The sequence below is a fragment of the Macrobrachium rosenbergii genome, chromosome 16 (assembly GCF_040412425.1).
Source record: "Macrobrachium rosenbergii isolate ZJJX-2024 chromosome 16, ASM4041242v1, whole genome shotgun sequence".
Taxonomy (NCBI): Eukaryota; Metazoa; Arthropoda; class Malacostraca; order Decapoda; family Palaemonidae; genus Macrobrachium; species Macrobrachium rosenbergii.
Window position 1 is genome coordinate 18,751,226 of NC_089756.1, and position 12,500 is coordinate 18,763,725.

At 37.4% G+C, this 12,500-nt stretch overlaps 1 protein-coding gene across 8 annotated transcripts in view; it reads left to right on the plus strand.

The window, feature by feature from the left end:
- Positions 1–12,500, plus strand: part of LOC136847144 (N-acetylgalactosaminyltransferase 6-like) — a 73,514-nt gene that overhangs the window by 30,197 nt on the left and 30,817 nt on the right. The window contains exon 1 of one of the 8 annotated variants that reach the window (XM_067118520.1): positions 2,263–2,510. The exons of 6 other annotated variants lie outside the window; for them this stretch is intronic. The gene's annotated coding sequence lies outside the window, so the exon portion shown is untranslated. Of the gene's footprint in view, positions 1–2,262; positions 2,511–12,500 lie in introns of those variants that run through there. One more of the 8 variants, XM_067118526.1, reaches the window with a different exon arrangement.

Sequence of the window (12,500 nt, forward strand, 5' to 3'; positions counted from 1 at the left end):
TATACATATATATATATATTAATATTTATATGTAATGTGTATATGTATATATGTATAGGCCTATATATAATATTTATATATAACATATATGTTTGCGGCGTGCGTTTATGACATATTTTACTGAAGCGTGGACAAAACTTAACCTCATACAAGAAAAATCACACTCATGACGTGGTGGGAGACTAAAGTGATAAAGAAAGGATATGACATCGCCCATTTCAGAGAGCATTGGATATATGTCTCCCATACCAATGCACTCTAATATGCCAAGTAAAACGACCCGGCTGTCTCAAAAAGCGACGTAGATGCTCCCTTTCAAAGCATAATGGAAAGGAATTGAGACTACATTCCCGGCTGTCTACAGTGCCTAAATATTCGTAATCCTCTTTTTTCATGTCAGACTTTATTTGATTTTAACTGATGTTGAAGTTTTCTGGACATACATCTCTATTACACTTTGTAGTAGTTTGTACTACCCCTATCTCGTTGACTATAGCCGTGTGACGCCAGTCAACAGGAAATCAACCATTCTGCCGAACTTGACACCCACAATAGAAGGATGACAAGCAGGCTTTCCGTGCTTGTATTTCCAAGTTCATGCTTGTGGTTCCTATCTGGAGATTTTCGTCTCGTTTAGTCGGTCCTGGTTCAGAGATCCTCACCAGGCTTGTTACCTTCACTGACAGGCCATAAGGGTGCATGGGCCTAATCTGTACTGACCACCACCTTGTATTCTCGACTAGCAAAATGCTGTTTTCAAGGCTGGCACGAATTATTTCACATTTCGTAGGAGTGTCTTGTAGGTTGCATTTTAAGGGAGAACGCCTGTCCCATTTGGTCTAGAATCCACGCATACTCGGATCTGTCCTAGATAGTGACCCCCAAGGGTTTTAACCCGGTGTGTATCCACCTTGGCGGCGCGTTTAGTACAAGCCCGTTGGGGATTACCGTAAAAACATAAACAAAAGGCTGTAAATACCATAAAGATAATGACCCCCAAGAAATAGTCCTAGATAACGACCCCCGGAAAACCCTTGGGGGTCACTATCTAGGAAAGGTCCTTTTACTCTTCTGGAGAATCTCACTGCATAAGTCTGAACAGATTAATGTCAGTGAATTGATCTCCTCGGGTCAAACAACCTGATGCTGGTCGGTACTTAGACCTTTCAACAATTATTCAATACGATACCTGTAGTAAACAGTTCTCGCTTAACTGGTTTAAAGCTATGTTACCAAAATAAATCTTTGAACTTCTACATCTGTCATCTTTCCATCTATAAATATTGGTGTTTAAACACCCTTCGTTCCATCTTCGAAGTTCCGGAGAAAGACCACACTGTCGACGAATCGGAAAACATTTAAGACTCTCAGGGATTAAAAAAAATGATTGGGAGAAAGACTGAGTATATTAATGAGGTGAGATTTGGAAGAAGACAGTCATCATAACAAAGCGCATTATGAGTGAAAGCGGCACTGGCGGGCAGGTTCATTATGAGCCTACTTTTGTTTGCTGTGACATTAAGAAGGCAGTTTCCGGCAAGGCTTGTTCATTGTATGAACCATCTAATAGGTTCATAGCTCCGCATTATGGTGGAAATGTTGTACATGTTTTCATGAGTTGTGCATCCATAGTTTCCCATTAGGAGAGGCCTTGGTGAAACTTGAAAAGACTTCTTGCCTTATTTTGCTAGGACTTCACCGTCAAAGTTCAGCCAGAAGAAGGGAAGGGACTTTGTATCTTCGTATATATATATATATATATATATATATATATATATATATATATATATATATATATATATATATATATATATATTATATATATTTATATGTATATATATATATATATATATATATATTATATATATATTTATATATATATATATATATATATGTATGTATGTATAATATATATATATACACATATATATATATATATATATAATATATATACGACGTCCCCTTCTCTCTTCTATTTGAACTTTGACAGTGAAGTTCTTGAAAATAAGAACTTTCAAGTTTCACAAAGGTCCCTATATTTTTCAGGGCCATTGCATCTTTCCTAATGGGAAACTGTAAATGCACAATATTCTTATGTATACATACAGACACAGACACTTGCTAGTATGCATTAAATATCGCCTCATTTGACGTATTAGTCGCTGTGAAACTCCCAAGACCTGCACCATCATCCACGTTTTCCTGATAAACTTAATACGGGTTTACGAGATAAGCAATAAAGCAGGATGCGAGCTATCGAGAGTTTAGAATGATATATATATATTTTTTCTAGTTTATCTTTACCATTGTTCTCTCTCGTACGTGTGTGTGCGGCATATGTGTGCGCATTACGAGCTGCGCACTATTCTGTCAGTGCTCCGTGGCTCACTAGTCCACTTCACACTGTGGCTCACCGGCCCAGCCCAGCCTCATTCGTGTTGATATTTCCTTCCGTCGAGTAGTGTTGTTTCTCTCGTGGCCACAACACGCCCGATTTGCTCTCTGCTTTAGTGAGTTTTTTTTTCTGTTTGCGTTGTTATTTGTGCTTTTTCTTGTGCGTTTTTTATAGCTACACCGGGGAATTTGCTTTCAGCTATACTGTCTCTTTGAAAGTTTGTATTCAATAAGTGATATTTTTCGTTTTCAGATTCGATTCGTGAGTTTTTATTTAAGGCCGAATCATAAACGTGGTTTAGGATTTTAACCCGGTTAGTGTGTGTGTGTGTGTGTGTGTGTTATATTTCATTTCCGCTCGCCAGAATAAGTTGATTTCTGTGATTGCGTCACAATAGCGAGCGTTGTGGAACGTTCCATAACATTATAACGCTTGATTTCATTTCCTGACTTAATTTACGTTCGTGGTTAAACTGATAGTTGGAGCATTTGAATATGAAAATGGTTGATAATTGTGAAGTCGGGGGAAAGGCGATGCGTTTTATTTTTTAATAAATTGATTTTGACTAATCCTATTTTCCGAAATCTTAATTTGCATTGATATACCACGAATAAAAATTTGAATATTAAAACAGTTTTGCTAGAGAATTATACTCCCATTTTATGTGATGGGAACCATAGATAATATTAAAGCATAACGATCAAATGTTTTTAAAAATCATGATTACTTTGATAAGTAAAAAAAAAAAATAGGTTCATGTCTGATGATGAGGAATTAAAAAAAAAAGGGGGGGGGGGACCTTTTCCAATCAGTTCTGGGATGGAAGATTAATTTTAGGATCTGTTAATATAAAAGGGTGCGTGTTTAGCGATTTTTTTTTTTTTACGATAAGATAGCGAGGTAGCTCCGTGCAATCAGCAGTTAACTTGTTTTGCTTTAATGAGAATGAATGGGTTGCTTTCAGATATTGCTTGGAAGTTTCACACGCGTTATCTCTCTCTCTCTCTCTCTCTCTCTCTCTCTCTCTCTCTCTCTCTCTCTCTCTCTCTCTCTCTCTCTAAGGCAGTATAATTTGCTTTAAATTTCTTGGATTTAAGCTGAACTCTCTCTCTCTCTCTCTCTCTCTCTCTCTCTCTCTCTCTCTCTCTCTCTCTCTGATAAGGCAGCATAATTTGCTTTAGAGTTGTGAGATTTAAGCTGAGCTCTCTCTCTCTCTCTCTCTCTCTCTCTCTCTCTCTCTCTCTCTCTCTCTCTCTCTCTCTCTCTGATAAGGCAGCATAATTTGCTTTAAAGTTGTGAGATTTAAGCTGAACTCTCTCTCTCTCTCTCTCTCTCTCTCTCTCTCTCTCTCTCTCTCTCTCTCTCTCTCTCTCTCTCTCTCTCTGATAAGGCAGCATAATTTGCTTTAGAGTTGTGAGATTTAAGCTGAGCTCTCTCTCTCTCTCTCTCTCTCTCTCTCTCTCTCTCTCTCTCTCTCTCTCTCTCTCTCTCTGATAAGGCAGCATAATTTGCTTTAAAGTTGTGAGATTTAAGCTGAACTCTCTCTCTCTCTCTCTCTCTCTCTCTCTCTCTCTCTCTCTCTCTCTCTCTCTCTCTCTCTCTCTCAAACACACACACACACACACACACACACACGTACTTAAAGCAGCATAATCTGATTTTAAGGTTGCAAGACCTAAGCTAACGTCAGGCTGAACGCTCTCTCTCACCAACGGAACAAGACTTTTGCGTTGTGGCCCTTCACACAGGGTCGAGCTTCCAAACTCCGGAAGAAAAGTAAACACTAATAAGATGATTCAGGGACTGGCCTTCTATGTTACAGAGTCCGATAAGGAGCTAAGATATCCTACATGTAATTTTACTTCCACATAGTTTCTAGCCTGAACTTCCCTTCATTTTACACTTTACAGTCAACGTAGGAGATTTATCCAAAAGTGGTTCACGTCCACAAAGGCAGCATAGCAAAAAATCATTGCACTAACAATGCAGCTGATAAGTACAGAAGTGTAATAAGTTTGAGTGTTACTTATTATTTCTGGCTCTCGGTTCCTGAAAGAACGATTGTCTTTATCGCTATCTTGATTTTATGATGTTAGATATACTTTTTTCATAGCCTACTTGAAGAGATCAATTGAATTACTGTAGTTCGGTGATACGATGCCTGCAAAAATGGTTAAATTAATCTAATTTAGTTTTGCGATGTTTAGCAAATGGTGATATTAATCTGGCTTTGTGATGGGTTGCTTCAAGAAATTTTCTAGTTAATTTAGTTTTGATATGTGATGATTGCGAAAATCTCTATTTCAGTCTGCTTTTGTGATAAAATGGTTGAATTAATTTGGGATGTGGTAACTGGAAATGCTGACATTAATCAGTTTTTTGTGATGATATGGTTTAAAAATCCTCCAACCAATCTAGTTTTGTAATGTGATTCTTGTTAAAATGCTAAAATAAATTTGGTTTTGTCATATGATGCTTGGAAATACTATTCAGATGGTTTTGTCATATGATGCTTGAAAATTCTCAGGTGGTTGCTTGAAAATACTCTGATGTTTGGCTATATGATGCTTGAAAATACTTCGGTGGTTTTGTCATACGATGCTTGAAAATACTTGGGTGGCTTTTTCATATGATGCTTGAAAATGCTTGGGTGGTTTTATCATATGATGCTTGAAAATACTCAGATGGTTTTGTCATATGATGTTTGAAAATACTCAGATGGTTTTGTTATATGATGCCTGAAAATACTCAGGTGGTTTTGTCATATGAAGTTTGAAAATACTCAGATGGTTTTGTTATATGATGCTTGAAAATACTTAGGTGCTTTTGTCATATGATGCTTGAAAATACTCAGATGGTTTTGTCGTATGATGTTTGAAAATCCTTGGATGGTTTTGTCATATGATGCTTGAAAACACTCGGATGGTTTTTTCATATGATGCTTGAAAATACTTAGGTGGTTTTGTCATATGATGCTTGAAAATACTCAGATGGTTTTGTCATATGATGCTTGAAAATACTCAGATGGTTTTGTCGTATGATGCTTGAAAATACTCGGATGGTCTTGTCATATGATGCTTGAAAATACTCGGATGGTTTTTGTCATATGATGCTTGAAAATACTCGGATGGTTTTGTTATTTGATGCCTGAAAATACTCCGATGGTTTTGTCATATGATGCTTGAAAATACTCGGATGGTTTTGTCATATGTTGCTTGAAAATACTCGGATGGTTTTTGTCATATGATGCGTGAAAATACTCGGATGGTTTTGTCATATGATGCTTGAAAATACTCAGATGGTTTTGTCATATGATGCTTGAAAATACTCAGGTGGTTTTGTCATATGTTGCTTGAAAATATTCAGATAGTTTTGTCATATGATGCTTGAAAATACTCGGATGGTTTTGTCATATGATGCTTGAAAATACTCCGGTGGTTTTTGTCATATGATGCTTGAGAATACTCGAATGGTTTTGTGATATGATGCTTGAAAGTACTCGGATGGTTTTATCGTATGATGCTTGAAAATACTCGGATGGGTTTGTCATATGATGCTGGAAAATACTCGGATGGTTTTGTCATATGATGCTTGAAAATACTCAGGTTTGCCGTTACTTTGTGATACTGAAATTAAAAGATTCTTAAATTAATCTAGTTTTCTGATACACATGAAAATACTTGTATTAATCTAGTTTTGTTATGTGATTTTAGAAAAATGCTTGATTAATCTAGTTGTGTGCCACAGTGCCTGAAAACATTTCTGCAGGCAATCTAGTTTTATGATGTGATACTTGAAAATGGTTAAATTAATCTAGTTTCGTGATGAGATGCTTGAAAACTGCTTGAAGAATAATCTGGTTTAGTGATGTGATGCTTAAAAGTTCTTAAATTAATAGAGGTTTGTGATGTGATGCTCGAAAATTTCTTAGATCAGTTTAGTTTTGTGATGTGATACCTAGGAATGCTTATAATGATCTAAATAAATGTAAGCATCTGTCATGCAACGCATGACAGATGCTTAGATTTATTTAGTTTCTAGATACCTGAAAAATGTGATGTGATGCTTGATAAAATGCTTAAAATAAGTGTTTATATTTGGTATCAGGAAAATACTTATACTGATAAAATTCCTAAAATAAGTGTTTATTTGATATCAGGAAATGTTTATAATATATGGACAAAATGCTTAAAATAAGTGTTTATATTTTATATCAGGAAAATACTTGCTATATGCTTTGGTTGTGTTACCCTAAAATTATTCATTTATTCTAATATTGTGAAATTAGGTTATGCTTGCAAAAATCTTAAATCAGCCTATTTTGTGAGATGATGCCAGATAAATGCTTCAATCAGTCCCAAGAAAACGTTTATATTGATCTTCAAGGATGTATGTTGCCGTAAAAATGCTCAAGAATTAGCCTGTGTTCTAGCAAAAGCGTAAATTAGCCTTGTTTTGTGATACGATGTCTATCAAATGCCTAAATTAATATATACTTTGTTCTTATGCACGACAATACCAGTATGGAATAAGGTAATCTGTATTTATGTTGTCATCCTGTTAAGTGCTTTAATCAAGCCGTATTCTGACGTGATGCCTGATAAATCCTATATTATCCTAATTTTGTGATGTTTTGCCAGATTAAAAGCCCCAGTGCGATAAGACTTTCTAAGACAAATTTAATTCCGCAATGGGGTCTTAATCTTCATAATACCTCTGTACAGCAAATATTTCCGGCAATATTGCGATCAACAACGAGGTCACCTTCAAAATTTGGTCTTTCACTATAACCGGACACTTGAAAATACTTCTTGGAGAAAGACCAGAATGAGAAATTTCATGTCTGAAGGGTGTGCTGTCCATGGGGCTTTGTCGATAACAATTGGCAACAGCTGAAATTTGAACAACATGAGTTGGGGCAACTCCTCTGGATAGTGCTCTTATGGTCTTGTGAGTGTACTCATGCGTGTGTTATGTATAGAAAGAAAGTGGGAATTTTCGTTGAGAGGTTGAAAACGAAGAAATTAGAGGTGTTGGAGTGGTGAAGATTGCTGATATGAAAAGAGGGTCGAGATTGAGAGATGGTATGGGCATGTGGTGAGCATGAGTGAGGAAGAAGGAGTGAAGAGGGTTTGGGTGGAAACTTTTGGAGGCAGAAGGTCAAGAAGGAGGCAAAGGATTAGATGGAACGGCAAGAGGAGGAAGGATTTGAAGAAGGAGGGTTTAGCGGGGGAAGATGCTGGTGATAGGAATAGTTGGAGAAGATGCATCAAGGCAACCGACCCCGTAGTGAAGAAATAGCGCGGGGAATGTATTCCGCCGAGTAATCGTATGAGCGCCCACTCAGAGAATCTTCACCCCATGGAAGATTTTGATATTTTGTTACAGTGCAGGGACCAAGATGGCCAAGACTGCGTATAGCAAGCCCAGTTCCGCAGGAAAAGAGTGTTGTTGATTCAGGGGGGAACTCAGAGGAAATGAGAGTATCCCGAATTCTGGAAGTGAGCTGTATGGTGCAAGTTTCCACTCTGACCGTAATATCATTGCGGAAGATCCTTATGATGTATAAGAGTAATGTATTATACAAAGACGGGTTAGTTCCTCATAAATCTGGAGGAGCTGTTGAAAGAAGTTAAAGTGGCCCCTGAAGAGCTCCCTCAGCTTTTAGAAAGGAACAGACATGCCATGCCAGAGACTGGGATTGATTGATTGATTTAGCGTTACTAAAACTGGCGTGATAACACCAGGGACTGAGAGCTATGTGTGTATTTGTCAAATCTAAACATTTCCTTGTATTTGAAAAGGCAATTGTAATTAATTTCCACTTCCCGTGTTATTGTTTTTTTCACCTTTATGTTTATAACCCTAAATGTAAAACTACATGAATCCTTATTCTGTTGTCAGATCTCAGATCAACACTAATGTACAAAGATGACTGGTGACAGCTTCCTTGCTATGCTGTAACATAAATCACCTTTCATCGAAAGTTTCACTTTAAAACCCAAACTCTCACTTCGAACTTTTTCACACCTGTTTCTACTGAACATGTGCTGGGTGTTTTTTTTTTTTCGTGTATTACCATTAATATTAACACCGACACACCTGTCGCCAGAATCGTGAGGCAGACACCTTCGGAGTGTTGATGGCAAACCTGGCAAGTATTTTCGACATTTGACAGATTCTGAAACTTTCTAGTTTCTTTGTGGTTCCTAAATCTTACTTCCCTCCTGCCCTTGTTCTTTGGCAGCCTAGAGACATTCTGTACCCTTCTGAAGCTTGTACCAGTATGCCTTCATGTAGCATATTTACGTACCTCATAGGGGTTTAGTTAAGTATACCTTAGTTTAACCAGACCACTGAGCTGATTAACAGCTCTCCTAGAGAGGGCTGGCCTGAAGGATTAGACTTATTTTACGTGGCTAAGAACCAATTGGTTACCTAGCACTGGGACCTACAGCTTATTGTGGAATCCGAACCACGTTATACCGAGAAATAAATTTCTATCACTAGAAATAAATTCCTCTAATTCTTCTTTGGCCAGCCGGAGACTCGAACTCGGGCCTAGCAGAGTGCTAGCCGAGAACTCTACCGACTCGTCTAACGAGGAACTACCTCATAGGGGTGTAGTGCCGTCATTGCATATTACGCGGTGCACTGTAGGCATTACTTAAGGTTCTTTGCAGCGTCCCTTCAGCCCCTAGCTGCAACTCCTGTCATTACTTTTACTGTACCGCCGTTTATATTCTCTTTCTCCCATCTTACTTTCCACCCTCTCCTAACAATTGGTTCATAGTGCATCTGTGAGGTTTTCCTCCTATTAACACCTGTCAAAACCTCATTTACTTCCAGTTTCCCTTTCGGCGCTGAATGACCTCATAGGTCTCGGCGCTTGGCTTTGGCCAAATTTCTATATGCCATTCCATTGCATTCGATCTCGGGTCCGCGGAACAGAACGAGGCAACGATAATTGCCTAACCAGGAAGAATTCCTGCGTTCAACTCGTTCCACACAAAGTGCCATTATTCCTATTATGTTGAGATACCAAGATGTCACACTGCCCTCCACCAGAATAGAATACAGAATTTAGGCCAGAGACCAAGCACTGGTACCTATGAGGTCATTCGCGGCTGAAAGGAAAGTTTACAGTCAGTAAGGTTTGAAAGGTGCAACAGGAGGAAAACCTCGCAGTTCCACTAGGAAACAATCTTTAGAGAGGGTGGAGAGTCAGAGGGAAGAAAGAGAATATGAACGGAGGTACAGTACAAGAAATGAGAGAGGTTGCAGCTGGGGGCCGAAGGGACGCTGCAAAGACCCTTAAGTAATGCCTACAGTGCACCACGTAAAGTGCATTGACAGCACTAACCCCCTACGGGGCCCACCACTAGAGGTCGTCGATTCATTATACTATACTCTAAAAGGCTGTGGATGGTGATGTTTTTATTTTATGAGGACGGAATGACTTTTAAAGCGCCCTGTCAGATTGCTGTAGTGTTTTCACAGTAACCACAGTTTCCCTGTAAGTTCCAGATAGTCACAAGTGTTCCAGATTTACGTGACATGCAGATGTTCTCAACAAGCAGCTAATCGTTATTTTTTTTCTGTTTTTGAGTTTTATTCGTCTGCGGGAAATACAGTCAGAATAAAACGTTTTATAAATTGGTCTATTTCTCTTGATTATGTTTCTCTTCTCTCATTATATTGTTTTGAAGGTGATGGACGTTTTTGGCTAATAATTATAATAATAAACATAATAATGAGATACTTTATTTTGGTAAAAAAAAAATGCTCTGAAAACCCTTAAGCTCCACGAGGCATATTGTTACCGTTAGAGGGAAAAGACTTTATACGCAATAAAGTGGTCTCAGTTTTTGGGAATTTAAAGAAAGTGATTGTTTATCACATTCTTCATTAACGGTAACGGTAACAATTTGATTGGGTAGCAGTTCATTAGTCTTGTATAATTTCCTGGGATAAGTCAGTTTCCTTTAATGGGTTGTTAGTTACAGAAAATAGAGCAAGACATTTTCAATGGCTAATTTTCCCGTGATAAAATATTACAATATACAAAAACTTCGTTTGTACAGAGTATTTGACACGGCTTAGACATTTTGTATTTGGAACGTGAACTTGAATCCAAAATCCAGTATTATTGTATTTGACTAAAGATCGCTTCCTTGTCAGTCACAGAGAAAAACTCGACTAATGTTTAAGATACGTTGGACCTTGTGGTTTAACTATGAGTGAATTTACAAGTTTGTAAATGTACCGTACTCAGAGCAAAGAGCGCTAGCTTGCAGTGATGTTACGTATTGTTACGTTATGAAGTGGCGACGAGAAAATAGAATATATTTGTCAGTTGTCGTTTTTTACGTGTCTTGAGAAATTATTCATTGCAACATCCCCTTTCAGTGTTGACATTTTCCTGCATTCTTCATAAATGTTAGCAAAGTTATCGGAACATACACCTAGCATAAAAAAAGGGAAGTATCGTAATTAAAACATCGGTCTTTTAAGTTGCCATCTTGCCATTTTTTCAGCATTTTTGGATTTTAAAGTCACTTTGTCTTATCTTATGATGGGATGGCGAAGGGACTATGGACGATACCCCACCTCTCTCTCTCTCTCTCTCTCTCTCTCTCTCTCTCTCTCTCTCTCTCTCTCTCTCTCTCATCCTCCCAAGCAATGAGTCTATTCCCTTCCCCTTTAAAAGGAATCGTTCGTATGGTTTACAGTTGAATTTCCTCAGCTAATTTCGCTCTCTCTCTCTCTCCTTAGCAAATTATCTTTTCGAACGTTAACATGAACTAATATTACATGACAATTTTTCTCATCTCCTTACTAATAATAACATTAATTAATAATTGCGACAGTATTGTTACAGCTGAGTTACAGTTGTCGATATTACTGACGGTATCTGAATCGTATTTAATCACGTTTTGTTGTTTTTATGTCTTAGTAGGCGATTGCATTACTACCATAAGACAATTCTCCATGTATTTTAACAGTTTACTTACATTTTTATTTATGTATTCATTATTTTGTTCATTTATGTTTTATTTTAATAACTGATCCCCTCTTTTTGAATTTCTCATTGCCTTCTGTTACTCCTTCCTAATGAACACCTAAATATTCTTTAGAAGCTTGAATTTCATGTCAATGGCCCCTGTGGGTTTGTGACGTATTACTAGGGTTCATCTTCTGAATAATAATAATAATAATAATAATAATAATAATAATAATAATAATAATAATAATAATAATAGTACATTTAAATGTAAAGAATCAATTAAGCATTTGTGTATATTGTTCTTCGAAAATGTTCAAAATTACAGAATTTTTTTTGTCAACGTTTCAATTTTATTTGTATTCCAGACAAAAAAAAATAAAGATTAGTTACATGTTGAGCATGTGTGGGCATCACATCATTTCGGAGCACCTGTGACCATCTGAAACCTGATCAAATCCCAGATGTAACAGATGTTCGAAAAAAAAAAAATGGTTTCGTTGAGTTCCATTCCGTAGTGATATAACGTAGCTTTTGATTTCCTGCAATTTGCTCTGACGGAAAAAAAAAAACAACATTGCCTCTTCAAACGGTACATATCTAGTTTTAAACTACCCTGTAAGGTGGGTAGTGCCGTCAGTGTACCTCATACGGTGCACTGTAGACATTAATTAAAGTTCTTTGCAGCGTCCCTTCGGCCCCTAGCTGCAACCCCTTTCATTCCTATCGCTGTACCTCCGTTTAACAGTCTCAGTCTTCCAACCTACTTTCCCTCTTCCCGTAACAATTGTTTCAATATTATTTTCAGCCTTGAATGACCTCATAGTTCCCAGCGCATGGCCAGTGGCCTAAATTTCATATTGCAATTCCAGTTCCAAATTTTAAACTAGGCCTGGACTTAGGCCTAGTCTTAAACTAGGCCCAGACTTAGGCCTAGTCTTAAACTAGGCCTAGACTTAGGCCTAGTCTTACGTCTAGCCTCAACTTCTTTGCAGATTTTATCTAGAATTCTGAGCGTTTGTCGTTCTCAGCTTCAAGGTCTAAACATTTTAATATTTAAAAAGTCATAACTTTACTAACTTCCCTTCTTTTAATATTTTT